This window comes from Plectropomus leopardus, chromosome 2 (assembly GCF_026936395.1).
Source record: "Plectropomus leopardus strain MGB_pleo_1.0 chromosome 2, ASM2693639v1, whole genome shotgun sequence".
Classification (NCBI taxonomy): domain Eukaryota; kingdom Metazoa; phylum Chordata; class Actinopteri; order Perciformes; family Serranidae; genus Plectropomus; species Plectropomus leopardus.
The window spans coordinates 20,297,841-20,323,301 of NC_142177.1; the positions used below are offsets into that span (position 1 = coordinate 20,297,841).

The 25,461-nt window shown below is 39.5% G+C and overlaps 1 protein-coding gene across 1 annotated transcript in view; it reads left to right on the top strand.

Annotated features, from left to right (window-relative positions):
• Window positions 1-25,461, top strand: part of tex264a (testis expressed 264, ER-phagy receptor a) — an 85,278-nt gene that overhangs the window by 47,239 nt on the left and 12,578 nt on the right.

Below are 25,461 nucleotides of genomic sequence, written 5' to 3' on the forward strand. Positions count from 1 at the left end.
CCATCCCCTGAGACTCGTTGGCAGCTTATTGTTCTCCATATTCTCATGTCTGGGGAACTTTTTCATATTCCGCTGGAAATTAAGATAAATTGTTTCTCTGTTTTATGTGAAGAGAAGCGAACAAATTTACATTTTCTTCTTTCCTTGACTCATTTGCATATATGCTCATTTTCTTTTTCTCTACCCATGGGCAGCCGGACTGTATATTTTCTGTATACTTGAGCAGATGTAGTGTAATGACGTTGAGGTTTAGACTAGCACCTTTGCTTATGGCTTCACTGGGGTTTCATATAATATCTCTTGGTGATTTAGCATCTACTTTTATTTCAGGTGCCTCCCTGGAGTTCTTTGGTATAATGGTACTGTCAGTGTCAAGAGTGTGCATTACCAACATGTTTTTGTAATTTATGCTAGAATACCATTAGAATATGATTACCCTCTGTTTTGGAAGAGTTTGAGAGTTTGATTTAGTTTCATGACACTTAGTTCGGTCCGTTGGTAAGCCGGGGAATTTCTTTTTGTATGGGCCTTTCTGTGTTTTCAGTCTTATTTTATTTCATTTTTGGCAGTCAGGCTTGTGAATCATCTCTAAACTGTTTCATCATCTCACTGGCATATTTAACATAATTTTCATCTCTGTCACAAATCCTATTAACATGATGAAGTTGACTTGGGGCAAACCTGTTTTTGAGAGAGAGAGAGAGAGAGAGAGAGTGAGAGACACAGAGGGAGAGACAGAGAGAGACAGAGACAGAGAGAGAGAGAGGCATTTGACTTTTCAACCACCTTTATCACAACATGTCCACTAAGAACTCATTTCAGTACCATGATAACACCATACACCCCCTATAAGCCCCTCGCCCACACACACACAAGGTAAAATATTCCCATCACTAAACCCCCTTCCCAAACAGATCACCTCACCAGTCCAGTCCCTGCAACACAGAGAGACAGATAATTTTTCTTGTATCTATTTATATCATCATTTAATTGTATCTGAGGCTTTGGCAATATTGTTTTACAAACATTCATGCCAATAAAGCAAATTAAATTGAATTGCATTGGGAGAGAGAGACAGAGAGACACTGAGAGACTGAGAGAGAGGACAAACCCATTAGCCAAATGAATGATAGTCTTGTAAATAGATTTTATTATATAATCAAGAACTAACTGCATTCCAATTGTTAAAAAGAATAACACCTTAAGTGGAGAAATTGGAGAATATCACTATTTTGAGGCACCAGAGAGTATTTACTCGATTGTATTGCTAAGGAATCAAATGACAGCAAAAAAAAAAACAAAAAAAAAACTGCATGCGACTAACATAAAATGGGCATGTCTGTAGAGGGGAGACTCCCACAAAACCTGCTTCATATGATACCAGTATCATTACTCTTTAAAACTTAAAAAAACCCAAAACACATTATGTACAGACCTTAAATGCATCACGATTAACACATTAATGCTGACAGTCATAACCCCTCATAACCAGTCATAACCCCTGTCCATATTTTAGTTTGCTCTGCTAATCAGCCAAACTTAAAGAGAGTGTTGTTGTGGAGGCTGGACACATCCAGTGTTGCAAGAAGATCAGTTTTTAAATATTTGGATATTCACAAATGCATAAGTGTTTAGCTATGAAACATAGCAGGTTCCTCTCAAATCATTAAAAACATGATGTAATCACGGATTTTATGTTTTGAAATTAATGAGCAGTTGACAGCAGCACAGACACATCTCAATAACACGCAGTAGCACTGGTGGCGGCATTTCTTGTTTTCTCATTTTGCTATTTTGAGAGAACTCCTGTGCTTCAAAAGACATTTGGCAGCCACTCCACACTCCCCCCACGTCTTCTGCAATCCCTCAGATTATCAAAGTATCCGGTCTCCATGGAAAACAGAGAGGGGGGATCTTTGGCAGAGGCGGTTGCCCTGGTAACAAGCTCCGTTAAGTCAGATGCCCAGAGCAGAGGTAAAACACAACTGACTTAAACCACATAACTGGGAGTTGGCAGACAGTTGACAGGTTGGAGTACCTACCTGTCTCAGCCCAGCGAGACAGCCATGGTGAGAACAGCGTGAAAAATCTTGTAGCTTAAGATCTGCTTCTGTGGAAAGACTGGCACTGATAGATCTTTGTGCTGCTCTGATAAAATGTAAGATTCTGAAATATGGCGCTATCTGAACTATAAGAGTTTCCCAAAACAATCATTCACTTTTTTTTAAGGTTTCCCTCCTCCTAGAAACAGTGCTGTAGTGCTGTAATGATTACTTCTTCATTAAAAGTATTGAGATGTCTTTCTGCTGGTAACACAAACTAGAACTTTTGACATATGCAGTCAGACAGACCTCAGCAGTGAGCCGTCTCGTCATGCACACATCCTGCTTTTGCATTTTGTGAACATGTGCTTCTGAGCTGCTGTCATTCATGCCACATTGTGTCGTTGGCTGCTGAGCTCTTCACTTTTCTTCACATCTCTGTGCAGCAGTGTCTTTTAAGGAAGACTGTCAGGCTCAAGTCAGTGCCATGTGTTTTACAGAACGAGGCAGTGTTGACATTTCCATCATCAATGTTCCTGTCAGCCACAGTACAAAATAGTAAAAAAAAAAAAAAGCGTACCTGACTAACTGCAGCATTATCTGAAGCTTCATCTCTCTTTCTGATGTGTGACTGACTAATATAACAGGGTATTTAATTTGAAATTGCATCCTACTGACTGCCAAAACATGCATGCACTTTATAGCTCAATACATTCTGTCAGGTGGAGACAATTTATTGATTCTCTATTGTTTGGAGCATCCAAAATCTTGGAGACTAAATAATGCATGTGATTCATGTGGTCTGACAGTACCAGTTTTGACCTGAGCAGACCCTCTCAGGGCTGATGGTGTTTGAGCTTGACTGAAAGCAACTTTGCTGCTGAAATAGACCTGTCTGATTTCCTCAGGGATCTACAATCCAATTAGTAATTTGTTGACAGGTTGGGAATGTGAACATGGAAAGACCTGAGAGATGAAAATGTCAGTCATATCAAATGCAGCAGCACAGCATTTTATGGGCAAACATCTCATCATCGGTGTCACTGTGTGTGGGGTTAGCTCTCCGGGGTGGTTGTAAGTTTGCAAACTTCCTCTGCATCAGAAAATTGCTGACTATTGTTACATTGTGAAGTAATGCTGCATCATCAATATACAGTATAAGTACAACATCGTAGAAAGAGTTTTCCTTTTTTAACTAAATCAATAAAATTGTTCAGGAACTGTAAGAAAAAAGTACAAAGCAATATCTTTGATGTGTAGCTTTAGTGCCATAAAAGCCAATGTGTATTTAAAAAGCAGAAAGCTCAGTGAATTTTAACAGTGGAAGAGTACTGGAAGTTTAAGTTTTAGCTCCAGGGACATCCCATAATGAGTACCTTTCAAAGGTGGAGTGACAGCAGCTGGAGAGACACTTTGGACAGACAGACAGAATGGAAAGCTGTGAAGTAGATATTCTAATGGATTTTTTGTCCCATTCCTGTAACATATGGCTGTTCTGATGAGGATTTTCTTTGCTATTTGGACAGTAATTTAGACTCAGTGAGGTGTGGACGAATTGAATGGAATGAGCTTTAGGAAGGCAGACGGGTCAGACGTAAGTGTCCTCTGGAGCAAGGTGATGTGCTCCTTGGAGAAAATAGTTTGAGATGTATGAATAGAGTGCAGGACTTAGAGAAGGAGGGGAGGTTCTTTGTCTGATGTCTGGCCTCAGTCTGTCGACTTTACTGTTGGACCATGTGAGTCACAGCTAGCTTGACCTCTGCTAAGAAACAGGGTTCCCACGGATCCATAAAAAGTCTTCATAGACATTGGAATCATTAATCTTAAAATAAGGCCTTAATTGGTATTAAAATGTCTTAAAATAATATTTCAAAAGTCTTAAAAATGCAAAGATATGGGATGTATAAATCATTTTTTTCTGACTTTGCATTGTAAAATCTTAAAATACTTGCAAATCTTTTAAAAAAAGAGCAAAAAACTGAATTATCTCACATTAAAGACACAAAAAAAATGATGTTTTATATTACAATAATAATAATTCTCCCTTATCCTAAGTAACAGATGTAGGTTCATGCTTTTTTTACTCTTTTTTTTTCTTTGGTCTTACATTTTATTCTGAGTCTCAATAACGAGGTCTTAGAAAGTCTTAAATCCCACTGTCCTTAAGCTGGCAGAACCCTGATGATAGGTTAAATTCTGTCCTATTGCTCTTCTGAGGTCGTCCAGAGACAAATATTTAAAAAACCAAAAAAAAAAACCCAAATGATTTGTCGATATAAAAAGTTAAAAAATCTACCTTTCCACTTAGTTAACTTGTAAGCTCTGAGGTGCATCCCACACTACATTACCTCCCAGAAACCTTCAGCTCTCTGGCGATCTCCCTCCAGCTAGATGCCAATTTATTTAGGTTTCTGTTAGGAATGAGGAGGCGTCACATAGACAACCCCTAATTTCAACTCTGTGAATCAGCTGTTCTTCTTACATTGTGGTGCTTTCAGCTCAAGTGACAGGTGTAAAATGGAAACATGCTGTCTGACAAAAATTCAGCTCAAAACAGCACACTGGATCTCGCAGCATCGCTTGTAGCCACTTAGGACATTCTAATAGAAAACAATGAAATCAAATTGATTTAGTCGCTGAAACTCGCGTGTGTTGCATTGAGTGAGGACACAGTGCAAGGGCGTCAGCTGCTGTCTTTGTTATCTTCTGTACATTAAAAGGATCTAACTTCCCCTGTGCTTAAAAGAATCTGCTTTTAATTTCCTTCCTTGACCAAATCTACGAGTATCATTGTATCTGAGTAATAACACCTTGTTTTCACAGTGTTGCCTTGTAATTCCAACATGCAGCTGACACAAAGTGTTTATTATTGTCAGCTGGATGTTTTGGGAGGCAGAATGTACCAAAGTGAAGTTGGCAGGGAAAGAAAGATAGACTCATGAGATGTGAATTCAAACGCTGCCAGACTCACATCTGTATGAAGCCAGCCGGTCAGCCTAATGACAGATCAAACAACAGGAGACATTTTTCATCCTGATTTTTATATTGGTGTTGCTAAACTCATCACAAGCCCACTGGTCGACCGCCCCACCAGGAAAACTCCCACTCCTCCAGATGGCCTGTCTGATTGCCAATATCATGCAAGCGTTTTTCTGAACAACCAAAAAACTAAAGCAGTAGTATCAAAAGACAAGTTTTCTTCATCATTTAAACTTCAACAGTTTAACAAATTTAAAAAAATCATAAAAGCTGATAACAAAGAAAATGTTTTGTTTTCATGGGAAGTTAAACTAACTTTGTCTCTAAAACATGACTGAGGAAGCAACTGTGCCTTCTTCACAAATTGTGTTCGATTGAATGCATTTACATGGACATGAATACCCATTTATGAGGCTTATCCTGGTTCTGATCATATTCAGGATTTGGTGTTTACCTGAGCACAGAGAAATTACACAAACGAACAATGGGAGATAAGAGCGACACTGTACCACACTGTACATTCATTACCACTTTGCAACTTAACTGCTGACTTCTCTGCACCAATCACCAACAGCCATCTGATCTAAGGGCACCCAGGCCTCTCTCTTTCTCCCTCTTTTTCTCAACCGCACTCACACACACACACACACACACACACACTGTACATATATATTTTTAAAGATATTTTTTGCGGCTTTTTGCACTCATTGCATAGGATAGTGGCAGCGTGAAAGGGTAAGAGAGTGGGGATGACATGCAGCAAAGGGCAGAGGCCGGACTCGTATCTGTGGCTGCTATGGCAAGCCACAGATACCTTTCTAAGTGGGGCCCCCACTTTACCAAGTGAGCCCCACACACTATACTCACTCACCTAACATTGTTCTTGAACGCAGCTACGCTACTGGTATATCACTGTTCTTCACACTGGTGCCAGCCTGTCACTGTCACCGCATACAGGACAAGGGAGCAGTGGAAAAACTACGCAGCCTCCGTTTTTACCTAAAGACAAAGCTCAGTTGTTTCATCCCTTCAGAGGTGAGACGGCGGCGGCAGCAACAGGGGCAACAGGGGCTGTGTAAAAATGCAAATTTGGTATAAAAAAGGACTTCATAGCACAATCTCTGTGTAAAAAGGGCTAGCAACCAGGATAAGTTGTATTCATGTAATACTATCCCCCTTTGTTTCGGGATACTCTTGGTAGCATATTTAGGTTTCTTATAAATGGAATAAGGTCTTATCCATGTTTCTAAAAATGGGATAATTTGTTTTTTCCCTGCTCAAACACATACATGAGATTGATCCTCAGTAGAGGATCGAGGTAAAATAAATGGATTAAAGGACTGAAACAAATAAAATATGATAAAGATGGTGTTTATTGCAACTTTTCTAATTCCTTTTTTAGGAATACCTGTTCTCTTGAGTTAACATTCGTAATGCTGTTTCACAATAATAGATGTTTATATAATAAGCAATAAATCAAATGTAATTTTGTTAAAATTGTTTTTACCGTAAAAGTCCCTTCATCGTGAGAATTCATTTTGAAGCAGTGTTTGAGTTTATCATTGTAGCAAAGCTATAAAACATAAGTGGCTAAGCATATCATATCATGGCACACTATCGCTTGTTTAAACCAGCAGGTCACATTCTGTTATTTTTGCAAATCTATTTAAAACGTTAGGTTTATTTTCAACTTCTGTCCTTCTTTCTATTTTTTCTCATATAAATCCGTTCTTTCTGTATTTTTCACATTCCTGCTCCACTTTTTGGTCTGGGTTTCTCTTTCACTGCACCCACAAAACACAGTCATTATAGCAGGATCAGGCATAGAGGAGTACAGAGGGGGCATTCAGATCGGAGCTCTGTCAGCAGAAGGGACTGTTAATTGTAACCATTAGGCTGCCGCCATGCCACGCTGACAGAGCTCTAATAGAGGGTGGTCTGTGGTTTTAAACATGGCTCTCGCCCTATGGACAGCAGCAGGGCTGGAGTGACTTTTACCCAGATCCAACAGCTTCTTTTTTGAAGCTGACACCGGATCATCCCTCCCTGTGTTTTTCCCTGGTCCCTGGGGATGGAGGCGTGGAGCTGAAACAAATTGCTATCTTTGGTACCTCTTAAAACCATGCCATTAGTCGAAGGCTCAGTCCCAGTTTCCTGTTTTCCTTTCTCTGTTCCAATCTCACTAATTGTGGCAATGGAAGTGAAGTTTGTTTGCCTTGTTGATCACCACTCTGTTGACAGCAAATGCAGTTTATGGGGGTTAATTGAAATACTCAAACAGAAACAAACTCCTATTAGCCACTCTACTGTGTCATAATTAGATATACAATGGCTTTGAGGAGTATGGTTTGTGATGGTTGTCACACTAGCTCATATTCAGAGTTGAGAGCGGGAAATTGTCAGCAGCATTTTTTCGCTTAGTATTTAGACTTCAGCCCTGTGTTTCAACTTGCCGTGTTCCTTATGAGTGGCTACACATGAAGGACAGTGTTTACCAAACAGGGATTTTTAGATTGCAGTGCTTTTTTTTTCATTTTTTTTTTCCCTAAGTCAGCCCTCTGAGCTACAGTGTGCTTACTATGCTATAGCTGGATTAAACGAGGACATTTTTTGTACACACTAGATATTAAACAAAAGCCAGGGACTATATCATATTAAGTTGCTGTGAGCTGTAAATTCACCACATCTAAGCAAAAGGCAGAAGAACATATTATTTGACCATGCCTGACCATGCAAAGCCTCTCATCTTTCCGACCGGGAGCTGCCTCCGTTTCACTCAGATTACCCTTGGTCTATGTCTGCAGCTTCCTCTATCAGAGAGGAGCTTGAAAGCGAGGAGCGCTCACTCTGCAGCTATATCTGGGGCTGAAACATCTCCAGAGTTAAACTGCACACTTGAAGAATCTCAGTCAACTGAGGGGTCTTGGACTAATGATTCGAGTCTTTGACTTTCAGGGGGCAACCCTAATTTTTTCATGTCTCCTCTGACCAAAGGATAGCTTTTAGGATCAAGTATACATACTTTTGATGACGTAATATTGACTTGTGTGCTCAGTTGTTTTCTTTTTGCTGTAAGGATGGCAACATCGGTTGGTTTGTCAGTCTTTCCACCCCTCTGGCCACAAAGGATGCATTCGTATTACTTTGGTGATCTGCTGACTTTTCCTCTAATGTCACCATGAAGCTGACCTTTTTGGGCTTTAACAAAATGTCTCAACAACTTATCAGATGGCTTACCATGAAATTTGGTACAGACATTCATTGTCTCTCCTTGGTTGAATTGTAACTTTGTTGATCTCTTGCACCATAAACTCTTTGCTTTATGACCAAATCAGAATATTTTGGCTCACTTGTTGGCTCAAGGACAGGAACGTGGTTTTTATGCACTAACTCAGAGCCCTTCTGTTTAAACCCTCATCGCAAATTGTTCAAGGCTGTGTGGATCCATTTGATGATCACCATGACCTGGCAGGGCCTGTGAAATGCTTTTTGATTTAGTTCTCTATCCCAGTCCTTAATTCAGCTCGAAAGGCTTTCTAGTTAAAAAGATACCACTTTGAGCTGGAAGACACAAGAAGGATTTTGACGTCTGTGTTCTGCTCTGGGGCTTTTCAATCACCCACATGCTCAGCACAGGAATGGAGGGGAAGAACTGTAAAAAACAGAAAGACTGTGACTTTACTGTCTCAAAAGAAGAGCTGTGACTTGTGAAAATTATAGTCTGTTTGACAGGGCTTTTAGAAATAGCATGCTGTCTTGTTAAAACCTATAGAACTTTATTTAAAATTATGCTCAAGGAGCCAAGGTTACCAAAGATACCAAATCTGTCAGGTTGTACATGGAGAAATGTGTGTGGGCAGAAAAGGATGCACAAGACATGTAGAATTTTATATTTGACGTAATGGTGCTGATAAAAGAAACATGGAATCAATTAAATATTGAACACATTTTACTTTAATACAAATAATAGAAGATTTGAAGAGAAGAAGTTCAAGACCCCTTTTTTGTTGTATTCCCGTCAGTTAATTTTGTGTGTGTGCCATGGCCACATGTGGGCTTTGAGCTGGTGTATGCCCTCTTCCTGTGTGAATGCCAAGGATGGTACCCATGGTTTATTCATAGAGAGGTGGTAGAATGCCTGATGGCTCATTTCTAGGGCTACAAGGCCAGGCCGGCGAGGACTTTCTGAAGGACAATAGACGAAGGGAAACCTAGTCAAAAGAATTCAGTTTCTTTCCATTGATTATAAATTTTAATTTTTGGAAGGAATTATTTCCATCCTTTATTATGTCTTTTCTGTTCTTTGCAGGACTTTTCTTTAACTAACAGTTCTTTGGTATACTGCACCCTCTCTATCATTTTATAATTTGGCCATTTTCCCAAAATACCAGACAGAACTCATTACTGCTACATTAATCACACCTTTCCTAATCTTTGGATGCAATACTTTCCCTCTGCTGCAGCCTTTCATAACTTTTAATTACATCTGGACAAGGTGCATGTATAGAAATTGATTGGTTGCGCATGTCTCTATAAGGATGCCACAGGGACATAGACACAATTCTAATGATCTGCCCGAGGTTTTGTGTTTTTGTGAGTTTCATTATTCAGCTGAACTTGACAAAATGCCACTTTTGCAGAACAAAGCCCTCTTCACTTGACAGATGAGAAATGGCTCACTAATAATTTCTCCCTGAATGCCTCCAGGTATGCTCGTGCAAAGAAACTGTGTAGAGGACTTATCAAGTGGCATATATTTAAGGTGCTCTGTACATGAGAAGCCTGCAGGAAGAAATAATAGATGGTCCAGCCTCTCTCCATCACGAAGCTACTGTCCACATACCCTCTCCCTAATTGTATCTCATTAGAATAGAGATTTGAATGTCTCTAACATTAGACTCCCAGATTAAGATCTCAATTAGAGGAGGGAATCTGTCTGCCCGATTAAAATTAATCACTATTCATATTCATGTATTTCCATATCCTCCTCTCCATGCAATGGTTCACTGAATTTTGAGGCTTTAATGGCAAGGACTAATTGACTTCAAACTTCTCCAATGGTTTTCTTAATGGCCTTGTGCTTTCTGTTGAATCACTTTTCAGAGGCAAATCTCACAGCTGCTGTAAAGGCACTGTTTGCTTTTTAGTGAGTGTTTACTTTAGGCCTTAAAGGCATATTAAGTTTGCTCCTCGAAGGCTGAATTCTCTGTAGGAACTATGCATCTCACTCAGCGTGTTTACATTTACTAAAGCAAACTGGTTATTGTTGTTTTTCTGTGGCAACCTTATTTCCTAAAAATCATGTAAATGAGAACCCAAGTTTTTTTGAGCTCAGGAGGGGATTAAGAAAAACCCGGTTAACACAGCCTGGTTTGCAAATGGTTTACCAGGATTCAGACTGCTTTTTTCATATTTAGGGAGAATAATTATATACACATCACATAGGTGCAAGACTATCAAAAAACAGTGTGCATGAAGGTAAAATTTATAGCCTGCGCTCTTGCTACATGCCACAAAAGTTTAATTGAGACATTGTTTGACTTGACAAAAATCCAAGTAAGATTAAACATTGTCTTAATCAAACTTTTGTGGCATGCAGTAACTTTTTGACTCAACCACAAATGTCAACCTTGCGGTACCATTACAGAAAAACAATCATGGGAGCACCAAAGTCATCAGGATACATCTTCTGGAGGGTCATGAATACATCAGCATTTTTTCCCCTAATACGAATATTGAGATATTGTTTCCATAAGTTAAGTCAGAAAAGTCAGTATGTTTCATTCTCTTTGCACCACGCATGTCTGTGTCTAATTTTATGCTAGACTTCATATAATTGTCACAACATTTCACGTTAAAAACAAAACTGTCAACTTGTTGTGGTGCTACATAAAAGGTCAAAGGCTGACTAAGTCAGTACATTTTATCTTCTGGGAAACATGAATATCTGTACAAAATGTCACGGCAATCCATCCAATAGTTGTTGAAATATTTAATTCGGCACTGATGGACTATTACACCTGGACACCTGGTAACCTGCTTTTTGTAAAAACATTACTTGTGTCCATGGTAATGTTGACAGTATTACTTGTTCAGCAGTGATTTGGGGGCGACATATAGTATATATAGTGGAACATACATCATACTATGTTTTGTAGTTTAACTGCTCATTTCTTGGCAAACCCAAAGCTCCCAGGTGAGAAAGTGTGTGTGTGTGTGTGTGGGGGTGGGGGGTAGACCAGTAACCTCTCACCAGTTTACCAGATCAATTGTGAAAGACCTCTGGAGACCGCAGCAGCTGCTGACAGAGTCACTATATTTGAAACTCATCAAGTGTTTCTCCTTATTGATTGCACGGGTGCACGGAGAGGTTGCAGCACCCCCATTGCCCTGACTTCCGCTCCTCCTGCTCCACAGCCTTTACAACAATGCCATTTCAGTTCTCAGATCTCCACTACCTCCACCCACGGCCAACTTTGCACACTTCCACCAGGGCATGGAAGCAAGACGGAGGAGGCCTGGGCTTGCTGAGATGGTTGCAGAAAATAGCCCCTCTGCAGGCAGAATGAAAATACACTGTTCTGGGGAAGTGTGTGACCATAAGGGACAGTCTGAATTGGACACCTCTACCAAGGTGTGAAGTAGAGTTTTTGTCTCTTTCCACAGATAGGAGGAGGAAAAGGAGGTTAGGGTGGGTGTGAGATGGGTGGACTATGTGTCTGTAGTAGTGCGGTGGGAGTAAATAGAGATAGAAATAGAGAGAGAACTCCGGGGACTGTCACCAATTGTCACCATGAGTCGCCCTGCTTTTGTATTAATTTTCCTTTTGGTGTCCCTGGGGACCGGGGTGAGAAATCATTGCCCTATAAATAGATGTGTGTGTGTGTGTGTGTGTGTGTGAGTGAGTGTGTTCATATGTTTGCGTGTGTTTGGTACATAACCCATTGTGATAAAGTGGCCTACACCCTCAGTGATGGGCCAGGGTCTTTTTCCATCTTTCCTCAGGGTTCATGCTAGTTGGAGACTGTCACTGTGAATCCAGCGCTGAATGAACGTTCTGTCTTCCTTTCATTATTCACCACCGCTCCTCAGCCATATCTCACGTCTCTCCCCTGAGGGGGAGGTGTGCTGTCACTGATTCTTTCTGCTGGCAAGACAACACCTTTTTCCATCGTAGGATCAGTAGTTTCTTCCTGCGATAGTCAGGAATGTTTTAAAGGAGAAATCTAGCCTTGGAGATATTATCAACCTCTGATGCTGAGTTGTAATTAAATTTTTGGGTGTGCATATTTTCCCTCAAGCTTCTTCTTTTTCAAGAGAGAAGATTTTTCTGTGTTAGGACTGACTTTGAACAGTGCGGACGCAGCATGAACTAGTTGCTTTCATTTAAACCTGTAAGCAACAGCAGAACAGCTCATTGAATACCTTTTGGCTGTAAGCATGAACTAATACAGACTGGTTGCTTGCACTGGCCAGTTACACCAACAGGTCATACGACTGGTCTCACGCTAAGTAAATGGAATGGAATAAAAAGTAAAGGCCTTTGCATAACCAAGTCTGTTTTTTGGATGCATTATTTTAATCCTTTAAAAAAAAAAAGAAAGAAAAAAAACATTACACACAAAAACCTTACAAACTTAGTCTGATGCATTTTATCATCCTTTTTGTTGTGAAAAGTCGCAATACAAGACACATTTGCTCCCTTGCTCCTCTCCATTGGAGCACCTCCCTGGCTGTCTCCTTTCTCTCCCTGCGTCTTGTATTTGGCACCGCAGCTGCATGTGAAGGGATTGAGCTGTCCTCCTCTCTGTCTCCACCCTTTTGCTTTCTGTGTCTTTGTTTGGTCCTCATCCTCCTCATTGTCATCATCCACCTGAATATCACAATCTGACCTGCTGAAAGTGAACCATTATGAGTTATGAAAAGACACAGTGTGCTTTGCTCCTTTCTCTTGTTCCTGATGTGTCCTGCTGCCACATTTAATTCACTGATTCTCAGCCAAACAACTCTTAAAGCTTTTGACTGATGCAATACACACAGAAAATTGAACCTGTTTCAAAAACTTTAATAGGGTCACAACGTGAGCTTATATTTATTTTTATATGTGCAACAACTTTGGATGGAAAAAAGGACTCATTGTAGAAAGGCCTTTGATGTAAATGTATAGTGCCTTTTGAGTCTTCTGACCACTCCGAAGCGCTTTAACACTACATGTCACAATCACACACATATTCATACACTGATGGCCAAGGTTACCGTACAAGGTGCCACCTGCTACTCAGCTTAAACACACTGACTCACAGATGGAACAACCATCAGAGCAATGTGGGGTCCATTTCGATCTCCCAATTAGTGGGCAACCCTCTCTGTCTCCTGAGCCACTGCCGTCCTCAAAGTTGGTTGTAACCCGACATCTTAAGACCGACCTAAGTGTTACACCACTTGCACAATCTAGGTGTAAACCTTTTTCCTCACTAAGACTTGGTGTAAATCTTTCTGTATATCAGCAAACTGATAAAAAACACTCGAGCCACTAATCTGATCAACAACTCACATTAGCTTTCCTGCTTAAGTCTCCTTTGTATCTATCTAACCTGTAAACATGAACACGTGTCTTGTCTTTGACCCCAGCTTGTTGAATAAGCCACAAAACATCATTCACTGTCGAAAAGTGCTCTTCTAACACTTATAAAGCTTGATAGCTAGTTAATTATCTGGTCAGTTGCAGTGCACTAAGCAACAGCATATAAAAGTACCTGCAAATGTTACTTCGGTCCACTCAGATGTTGCTGTGGTCCTTAATTAATATTGCTAGCAGCACATCCGTCTATGTTACAGCCAAGTTTCTTTACTTTTTCCTCTCCTTTCACCTTACCTGCTGAGCTCCAACCTGCCAGCTGCTGTCTATCAAACACAGACACGCTTCTTTTGAACGGCCCATTTCCGCACCGGTTGGTGCAACTTGCAGACTAATTGACCCAGGCTTTTTGTGTCTTTTCACAATTTAGTTCAAGTAGTAAGTGGCCTAGAAGCTCTTATTTTGAAATCATGTGAAGGCACAAGCTCTGTGCTGAAATTTCACTTTATTTATATTTCACTTTTGTTAAGTTATTAACTCAGTGACATTCATTGTCATTTATCATTTATCATCATTTGTTCACAGTTGAGTTCTCTGGTAAGGATTTTTTAAAATCTCTTGCTTTGGTTCAGCTGGTATTTTACTATTTTATTTTATTTTACTTTTCACTGTGAACAGTTATGGAAAACACCTTTTCAGTTGCAGAGTTACTTAATTTCCTGATCAATCTGTGACCCTCAAACCTCAAAAAAGAAGAAGAGCAAATGCAGGCTGTGCCGAGTTTGTTTTAGGCAGTGACAACAGTGAGATGGATGGAAGGATGAGCTCTAGTGGGAAGCAGAGAGCAGAGCAGTGGAAAGAATTTCTTTAAGCATCATATATTTTCTCTAGTTTTGCTCTTTTTCAGTCTGACTAATGGTCCATTTATGTTTATAATTAGATACATATATGTACACTAATGAAGCCTTCTGTCTGTCCTTTGTTTTGTTTGTATTTGTGCACTTTTTTTTTTAAAGCCTATGGATGCGAACTAAACTGTGCAGCTACACAAGACAAAGATATTTTAAAAATTGCAGAACAGAACAAATCTATAATATGGTGAAATAATTCTCTGTCCATACCACATTATACTGGCCTCAAAACCACCGCTGTCTGCAGCGCTGCCTTTGTTAAAGGGAACATTATTAGGACCTCCTTTACCGTCGCCTTGTTTGTTGTTGTCTGAAACTTTTTTTGACTCCGCCCTCTAGTGCCATCTATTGGCTGCATCTGTGATATCACAAAGGACACATTGAAGTATGAGAGCAGTGATGCACAGGTTTGAAATAAATTTGTCTATTTTCTGACACTCTCACGTCGTGGGTCGCCTCCAAATCAGACAATTTAGCCTCCGTTTGCATCTGAAGCTTCACTAGTTCTGACAAAACATCCTCTGTGAACGCTCTATGCTGCCATCGCTGTGCCAGCTAGATTGGAAGTCATAAATGCTTCTGCTTTCATATGTGAATGGACTATAGATGAGCCTAAACAGTACAGTTAAAGATGTGGTAGTGGTTCTCTGCCTTGCTCATGGACACTGTCAGGACATGAAAACTTACATTGCGAGGATCAAATCTGTGACCCTCTGGATATGGAATAGCACATCTAACCACCACCTCATCGTGCCACAATGTCTTTGAATTAAATTGCAGCCTTAGATCATCTTATTGCCTCATATAAATCCTCCATTGTTTATGTCCACTGAATCCCAGGGGTTGTGATGAAGTGTTGTAATTTGCCTTTTTGTTGCCTACATGTTTCTTCCGCCTGTCTCGCCTGCTTCTATTTAAGTTAGTGGTTTCCTGAATTTCCTAGAATACCTTCTCATGTCTCCTAGACAACTCCACAGGACCTTCAGGGTCCAGCTGAGTTTTATGCATTGGTGGAGAAAGTAATGAACCTAAGAGGAGTGGAAGTAATGGCAGGATGGTGCTTTTTTCAGCTGAAGCAAATGAGCGTTAGCCTCTCAGTTAGCAAAGTACCCTCTGTTTTTAGGGAGGGTGAAGAGAAATTATTTCCTTTCCTTCCTTTATTCATTCCTGCGTTTATGTTTGTTAAATGATAATTCAAAACATTGTAGTATATGCAAAAAGAGTTTTGAGAGCTTGGCACTAAATCTGATGTGTAGCAGTGATGTCTTGTCTCTGAACAATGTTCTCTAATTAAATCCCATGGTTGTTGCAGAAAATATTGTCATGGTGATACCATTTCACATGTTTGCTCCTCAAGAATTTACTGACTAGCACATCTACCTGTCAACACACTGTTTAAGTTTTAGCCATGCCTCAGACAAACACTGTAGTGCACCTCTGAAAACACACAGAACAGAGCGAGGTAAAAATGTCCCTTTTGTCTGGGTCGATCTCCAGTCAGACCTCTTGATATTTGCTGCAGTTTGGTCCTCAACTTTGCGAGACTGCTGGCCTCTTGAGAGCGCGATATTCCATCTTCTCCTGCTCTGTGTTTCTGGCCATCAGCCAGAAGAGCCAGTGAGCCGAAAACAAACACAGGGTAAAGAGATGAGATGTGAAAAGACAGAAAGAAGCTAACACACAGCTCTTTGAAAACGGCTGCTTGATGTGGTGTCTTTCAAGGCACATCTGGAAGTGGAAGATTGTTTGTCATTTTTATTTATCAGACCTGAGAAAACAGATTACATTTTATATATGAAAGGCTGAATTGCTATAAGAAGTGTCAGTATCGAGCTCTTCTGCTGTACTTATGGCCCAGTTAATCCGTGACCATGTTTATATATCAGGGTTAGTTGAGATGCAGGGACTTAAGCTCCAGGGGTGTTGTTATCTATGTTTACTTTCCTCTTATTGGTATTTCTATTGGAACAACTGCCAGAGAGGTCAAAGACACTGTAGAGCCCCTTGAGACCATCCAATATATTTGTCTGTTTCTGCGTCCCTCAACCAGCCTTTCTCACACACAGTCATATACACACACAAACAATTTTAACAGTGTAAGCCTTTTACCAGACAATCGTCCTAATCATTCCTGATTAACCCAATGTCTAGTTACATCACCACTTAATGCACTTCCCAATTAATAAAGTGCCTGTAGCAGCACTAATTTCTTCTGTAAAATAGTTTACTTTTGATTATAGAAAATCCTATTAGGTAACCGTGGGCTGTTGATTAGACAAAGATCTGGGGGTCCATGGTCAATATTTAAGAGGTTCCAGTGTAGCATCAGCATATCCAGATAACTGATATCCAATCCAAGACTTCCCCTTCTCTTCCATGTCCTGGACACTTTTTACTAATGTCATATAAACAGATGTCTTCACATGACTAAAGATACATTTTTAAAAAGCTTTATTGATGTTAGCTGATGGGTTTCAAGATCACATTTTGGCCAGTGTGTTCCACCTTTTTTTGCTCTTCACACAGTTGCTTACCTGCATGCAACAAAAGCCAGCTTGAACATCATTGGTCAGTACCATAGAAGAGTGGGTCTGCTCCATTTCAACGCACAGGTGCACCACTTAAAATGTAACAGCGACGGCTGGGAAAGCTGCTTAAACTGAGCGTAATCTTAGCCAGCAGCAGCAACCATGAAACTGTCAGCTGACACTCAAACAGTGATGTCAGCCTATAGAGCAAAAGCCGTGGTAGCTTTCCTAGTTGACAAATAATTCCCTGCATGGACAGTATTGTTAACAATATGATAGTATATGGTAATATGATGCTGCATGGTGGCCTCGTGGTTAGCACTGTTGCCTCACAGCAAGAGGGTCCCTGGGTTCAATCCCGGGGTTGGAACATGGGCGGGAGCCTGCGTGGGTTCTCTCCGGGGTCTCCGGCTTCCTCCCACAGTCCAAAGACATGCAGGACAGGTTGATTGGTGACTCTAACTTGCCCTTATGTGTGACTGTGAGCGTGAAAGGTTGTCTGTTTATATGTGTCGGCCCTGTGATAGTTTGGCAACCTGTCCAGGGGGTACCCTGCCTTCCGCCCTATGACAGCCCCCCCCCCGCGACCCTTGCGAGGACAAGCGGTTACGGACAATGAATGAATGATAATATATAAGCCTAAATGACATTCATTCTGTCCTACCAAACTCCCAATCTTGCTGCTGAAATTTAGCAACAGATTTGGAGCATGTGCTGGCTCCAATAACTGTGAAATAGTGTGGAGAATCTTGCTACTCAGAGCACCACAGGTGTACGCCAGCGTGCTAATGGCGCAGACCCAGAGTGTATCTGTATCCATTCTCAGAATGGGTGGAGTTTGAATCAGATGTGGGTGTGGTTTCAACTGGAAAGGGGTGGGACCCAACCAGAGTTGTTATTTTAAACCTGACATTGAAATAGTTTGGTCAGAAGTTACTATATTTATCCATTTTCAGAAAACTATATACTGAACAATCCCAAAATCGAGCTTCATATCATTTTTTTTTTTATCACGAATTAATAGATTGAGCATAGCTGCCCAAGTGAGGATTTTCCTTAATTTCCTTCAGTTAGTAAATTGACACATTTTATGTGGATGATACTAATACTTGTAAAAAGTACATTATCTGTACTCGTTTCATTTGAGCGCTTGGCTCAGCTCTACTTCTCAGACCAAAAAATGGAAACCAGAGAGCTTCTGATACAAAAACCTTGTTCCATTGCCTTTAGGGCAGCAAGTAACAGTTACTTTCATTGTCGATTAATCTGTTGATTATTTTCTCAGTTAATTGATTAGGTGTTTGGTCTATAACATACAAAAAATGTTGATCAGTGTTTCCCAAAGCCCAATATGTCATCCTAAAATGTCTTGTTTTTCCACAACCCAAAGATATTCAATTTACCGTCATGCTGTTTGGGTTCTGTCACCTGAAAGACTTGTTAAGATGAAGCTCATAATGATTGTTTTAATTACAATGCTACTATTCCTGTGAGGCGGCTTGGGGAGCAATAATAGTAAAAAAAATGTGATACTTTTATTGATCTAGTGGAAAATTACTGCTTGTATCTTCCAGTGAAGGTTAAAGATCAACTACAGAGTCGTACTGTGGGGATGCAGAGATTCAGTGTCTGGGTCAAGGGCACTTCATCAGAAGCTGCTTTAACCTGTGTCCTTTGATCTGTTAAGACGCTCCCACAGCTGGTTACGTCTCTCGCGCACATTTACATGCTTAATTAAGTTCAAACCTCCTTCTAATAAACTCGTTCTCAGATCCTGTAAATACTTTACTGTCTGTCTATCCAAAAGATTCAAATTCAAATAAAACTGATAAGGCCAGACATCACAGATTATTTGTTTCTTAATGACAGTAGTTATCATAATCAGCCTTAAAGCCAAGGAAAATTCTTCTGATTCTTCTGTTTCAAAGCTGCTGTGCATTACAAAAGCTAACTAATCTTTATTTTTCCTAACCAAAAGAAGTGACTTCATGGTTACAGATAACAGTTAAAAATAATCATGAAGCAGAACAGGTTTTCAGGAGTGGGCTGCTGTATTATGTCACGATATAGGCAGAATGAAATATTTCTTCTTACATTTGATGCTTCACTTCCTTACTCATTTTTGTACTGTGGGGAAGATATACAGTATGTGAATTTACTTTGGGGTATTCATACAACATCTAGAAACTAGGCTTAATAGCACTTGATTGTTGCAGTTTAACCAATAAAAATAAATAGTTCACCAAAAGTCTTTATAAATTGTGTGTGGTGTATATTGTAGTACTTACCTCTGTAGGCTCTCTATGGTCCCCAACAAACTAATGGCTTTCAGGAGAGTAGGCGGTGCCAGAAATTACAGCATATCAGCTCAAATAAACTTCAATGGAGACTAAAGGCAGCAACAAAAACAAACACAGAAACTGAAAAATATAATATGTACAGAAAATTTAAAAAATTAAAAAAAAAACACATCCTGTGCAGCAGTATCTAAGTGTTTAGTGTACAGAAAACTTGTTGGCTCATGGAAATCCAAACCAAACTTTAAGTTGTCCCTTATCCTTATTGCCACTTAAGGGAAAATATTTTCTGTAAGCATACAAACACTAGGTGAATTTATATAATTTATTTTGTTTTTGGGTGAACCATCCCTTTAAGAATGTTGTGTCAGTGTTATTTATCAGACCTGAGAGGATTGAATATATTTCATGCATGAAGGGCTGAAATACAATATGCAGTGTCAGTATTGAGCTTGTCTGTTGTACCTATAGCCCAGTTACTTTCTGACCATGTTTATATGTCAGGGTTAGTTGAGCGATGCAGTAAATCAAGCTCGAGGGGTGTTGTTATCTCTGTTTACTTTCCTCTTATTGGTATTGCTATCGGAGCAGAGGGGTCAAAGACACTATAAAGCCACACGAGACCTATGATAATGATATGTTTAAAGAACAGGTTTCGGAACAGATCAAAGAAAAACATTTGAGATATTTGATGCAAAACTGCTGTAAATGCTCATTGATATGCAAAATGGCCTAATGCAGCATGCAAACATACAAGAAAAAATATCTGAGTATAAACAAGCTTTTGAATTTGTATTGTCTAACTTTTTTTTTGCCATACCTGTCATAAAAATACTTAAGAGATAAACCTTATTTCAAGCTGTGCACAAAGCTGTGGTTTTAACACTTACTCACAAACTCTACACTTTCTGATTTCTCTGATTTGAATGCATTCCTGCCCTGAGAGGCTGTAACCACCCACAGTAATGACATTAGATGGAGTGGTTTTTTGCTTGAAATTGAAACCTGTGCGCCTTATTGCTTGATTGCACATAATTAAAAAAAAAAAAAAAAAAGAAATCAACAGAATTTTCAGTTTTTCTTGCAGGCACAACACCATAGCTGTGGGGATTTTATCATGAAATAAAAGGCAGTGCCATTTGAAATAAATTGAAGGGTGTTTTTGTATAATAATAGGATCACTTCTTCTCCAACAATTTGAATGTAATACATTTAATAGACAAAACACCTCAGTGCTGCAAGGTCATTAATTATTAAGTGCGAGGTTGCATAACATAGAGAGAGGGGCCAGGACTGAAAGTGACCCATTTTGTAGAGCCACTGTAAGGTTAGGAACAGGTAATGCTCTGTGGAAAGCATGGGTTTAATAGTGCCGTACCAACTAGTTCATCAGTGTGACTGAGTCTGCTCTGAGGCAGCAGGGAGGAACGACTGACCTGTTTAAGACGGTTCAGTCGCAAATGCCTTTGTACCCTGCAGGAAAGCACGTTTGAAATGCAGCAGCTCCCGGACACAGATGCAGGTTAAGTGGATGCATGTTGACTCCATGAGAGGCGTTAGGGAAATAGATGGCACCCAATCAGACAGCAGACGTGGGAAGCTGAGACCAGTAAACGGCAGAGGGAAACAATAGAACACCTTTCATGTTGTATAATTAAAACATTCAAGCCAGGAGCAAGTTTTGATTACAGCAGGGCAGTTAATCTATCTGGTATTTCTTTATTAATTTCCCTGGTGAAAGTAAATATGGATTATTGGTCAGAAAAATAACTTCTGCTTAGATCAGCTTATTGACGTTTTACAGTAGATGTTAGCCGTGTTTTCCTTTTTTCTTTTTTTTCGGTTGTCACATAAGACGGTGAATAACAAGGATAAAATAAATAGATTTCTATCAGTACTTTCTAATGGAAGGATGATCTTATGTAGAGTTGTAATATTATTTAAAGAGGTTGAATAACAGTTTGGTTTACATGTGTAGGTCTGTTTTCATTTGACAGTGACAGCTTTTTCAAACACACATGGGAGCAGGGTTAATTATGTATAAATTACCATCTATTTTGAAGCAATTCATCATGTCAACAATACAGGGAGTGATAAGGAATACCCTAATATTCACATGTGGAGTCACAGAGTTCTTTGAAATACATCAAAGGGCAAAACTTTGGATATCAACAGAAAGTTGAACTAAAATCATTATTACAGATTAAACATTGAAAAATATATCCTCAGGTATTCTACTTTAACACTTAAGTTTGGAGTGAATTTGGTTAGAAGGGAAGGTAAGAATGAGTTAAAAAAAAACAAAACGACATGATACTGCAAAAAACAACAACAAAAAAAAAAAACACCTTTACAGCTCTTGAAATATCTTGTACTGGCAGAAATGTGTCTGTAACACAAATTATTTGCATAGAAACGTATGTTTGTAGCAGATAATCACAAAATGACAGTGCTTAAGACATACTATTTTCCCTTAACTAACCATTATATTGCAGTGCTTGGAAGATATGTAAACAACAATGTGGCCTAAACTTGGCCAGCAGACCATAGGACCATATCCTATCAAAAAATATTAAAATTGATCAAGTCCAGTTAAAACTGAGATGCTTTTTCAATGAAAGTGTCGCCAACTAAATTACTGAAAATATGTACCAGAGTGATGCATAACCTAGTCATCCAAAAGAGTTTTCTCAGCATGGCCTACTCAGCTTCACATGCCACAGTAATGTCAAAGCAGCACTAATTACCTACGGCTACAAAAAAAAATATTTTGAGTTGGTAGCGAAATTTGTCATTTCCTGAGCTGAAGGCGAAAAATCCATGCATGCAGCAGAGCGAGAGGTCTCACACTGTCATGGAGGGCTGAGAATATGCCGTATTTTTCAATTTTACCAGAGATAATGTGAGGTGATTTCATGACGAGCTCCTCCTCCATGGTCTATGGTGATGTTAATCAGTCAAATCACCTGATGTCTGGTGGAAATGAAATCCTGCAGTCCCTCCTGGCATAAGGACCGAAACCTCTTACACTGAGAGAATATGATAATGATGAACAAGTTCCTGTTTTAACAAGGTAAAAGTTACTGTCAGTTTTGCACAAATATATTGGTACACATCTCTCTCACATGCTGTTTCTCTTCTCTCATCTGTGACAGTATCCCTTGGAGATGTGTGTGTGTCTATGTGTGTATGACTGTGCACCTACAGTATAGTGAACCGTCTTTGTCTAGTTTTCCCTGCTCATTATCGGAGCAGGTTCAAGGAGATGGGTACTCATTTGCATAGGCAGCCCCAGGGCTGGAGCCCCCGTGTGTAGCAGCCAGGTGATTCATACCAACTCCTACAGTCTTATTTTGCAGAGGATGAGATTAAAACCAATCAATCAGCCTAGATCACCCTGACCTGGAGGAAAATGAGTCAGCTGACTGGCCTGAGACCATCCAACGAGTTTCTTGCCCTCTCGGAATAGCCCATAAAAGCCCTATTTGTCGCACAACCATGGCAACATTGGAAGTCTTTACATTCACTTCAATTTGGAGACGAGGTGGTTATGAAATTCTGAGAGCTTTCATGCAGCAAGGGGCCAACCAGCATGAGAATAAAAATTCCAGAAAAGGGAGTTATATTGCGTAGTAGAATGTGATCACGTGGGAAAGGATATGTAAGAAAAACCACAAGAGGTCCCGAACAAAGAGAAGTCAAACATAAAAGTACTATTTGAAGAAAAAAGACATTTATCCAGGAGCGACTTTATGGAAATGAAACTTATCAGAGGCAGTACAGTATCTGTTAAAGAAAGTAAGATTTGGATAAACTGCTTCTTAAAAGCACGGCACTTTAATTTGTGCAAATGGTCACTTTAGGCGTGAGAGGTTGAAATGAAGAATTGAGCTTGAAGTCTTTCTTGTAAAGTAGAGGATATTACATTTCTGATGCTCAATCACCAATAAAGTCTGTACAATAAGGATATATGTTTAGTGTATTAATGATGAAATTAACTTAGGACATTAACTCATGCACTTAAATTAAAGGAAAAACTGCCTGAATTAAGAAATCCAATCTGTTATTTCCATGGTCTTGCAAAGTTCAATCAATATTAGTGAACATGAACTACTCTCTCAAAGCCAGAAACCAGAGACATAAGGTCACCCAATGCGCCCTTAAATGAACAAAGTTTAACTTTTGGGAAGCAGCATCACATGCCATGTGACCAGAAATGCAATCACAGCCAGTAGGCGGTCGATGTCTTCCCTCTTAAATCAGTGCAATGTAAGAAGTTGTAAGGTTTTAGCGCAGGGCTACGAGCTTTACATCTGTTCTACACACTACATTTTAGGCGAAATACACACATAAACAACAATGGCTGGAAGACGATCACCTCAAAACTTGAGATGTATTGGTAGGCTGTGTTACTGTGTTGATTATGGTCACTTAGCAACTTCAGAAACAACCTGCCTTTGCTCCCTTTTAAAGTTGGCACAGAGTAGACACAAGACTAACACCCAGCGCCCGACCTAGCATTTTCCTGGCCCAAAGTCTCAAACTTGTGACCTCAGCGTTTATAAAGTCTTGAGCTGCTCCTTATACAGTAAACCGGAACGCGATTTGGTTTCATTCTCTTTTTCATATCCAAATGAGCTTTAATCTGTTGTAATGTTCGGGAGCTCTGTAACAGAAAATGCACACTCAGAACATAACCCTGGCTGCTCCCAGTGTCATCCTCCCAGTTCTTTATCTATGGAGCAGCTCCAGATTTTATACCCTATGTCAACCCAAATTTGAGTTTTAGCACTCTAGTTTTTGGATTTGAAAGTTGTTCAAGTTTGCTAATATTTTCAGACTGTCTTTTACTATTGGAAATATATATGTGGGCATAGTTTCTCTTGAAGTGTAATATAAAGGTACTTGAAATCAAACACTTTGCTCTGTTATACATTAAATTACTGAATAGTACATAAAGTAGCTAAAATTAGCTCCAACTTAACCAACTACAATACGCTAAATTCTGCTTACACTAATAATGCATCAGTGATTCAATAATTTATCACTATATAGCCATTTTCTGCAGTGAACTTACACTTTTTAAACTTGTGATACATTTTGCTGAAAATAATTATGCAGTTATACCTGAGTAATTTTGAGATATGAGTAATGATTGTTGAATGACAGATTTGACTTCTAATGGAGTGTTTTTATCTTGTGTTACTGACACTTTATAGGTGACCTGAATACGTCTTTCACCACTATAGCCAATAAACGGCTTTGTCAGTTATTGTTAAGATATTAGAAATGTGATAGAAATGAGGAAATAAGTGCTATCCATACTTACAGTATGTTATGAAGAGTTTGGACAAAATAGGAACAGCATTAATAAAAGTAAAACTATGCTGAAGTATAATTTTCCATCCACAGGAGAAGTAACATTTTAACACTGGCTATGTGACCAAATACTGGAGAATAAAACCTTCTAAAGTAAAACTGTACAAACTTTTGTGTTAATTAGATTTTGTAGCACTTGCACTGCTTAAGTTTGTTATACTGTCATGCCTATTTTGATCATGTATTCCAGCATTGTATCTCATACTGAAACATTCATGTGTCACTTTGCGACCGATCATAGCTGAGACCGGTGTGCGCAGCCCACCCAGCTCTGCTCCAGCTGCACTCTGACATCCCATTGCAGAGCTCACGCCTCTGCAATCCCTCAGGAACTATATGAAAGCATGAAGCAAAATTATGCAAGGCTAATGTCCTCTTTAGAGAAAATATAGTATAATATTTATAAACCCTCCACTTTCTACACACACCATAGGAGGGTGCAAATGTAGACACATAGATGTGGATGGTAATGCAACTTTAATGGACTCACATGGGTGGGCATATTCATATTAATGTGCCAAAGACATAGTGTTATGTCAGCAAAATGGAGACATTTTAAAGCTACACAATCTGTTATATTTTCGGCCGATCTAAGACCATTGTAGTTATCTAAATCATCTGTAATTTTACATGTCAAATTTGTTAAAAGGCTGAGTATGAAGCAGTTGACTGGGCAGAATAGGAGGGCCTCTCATAAACACACTGAAAGAATTTCTACCTAAATGTTCAGTCTTATCAGCTCTTTCT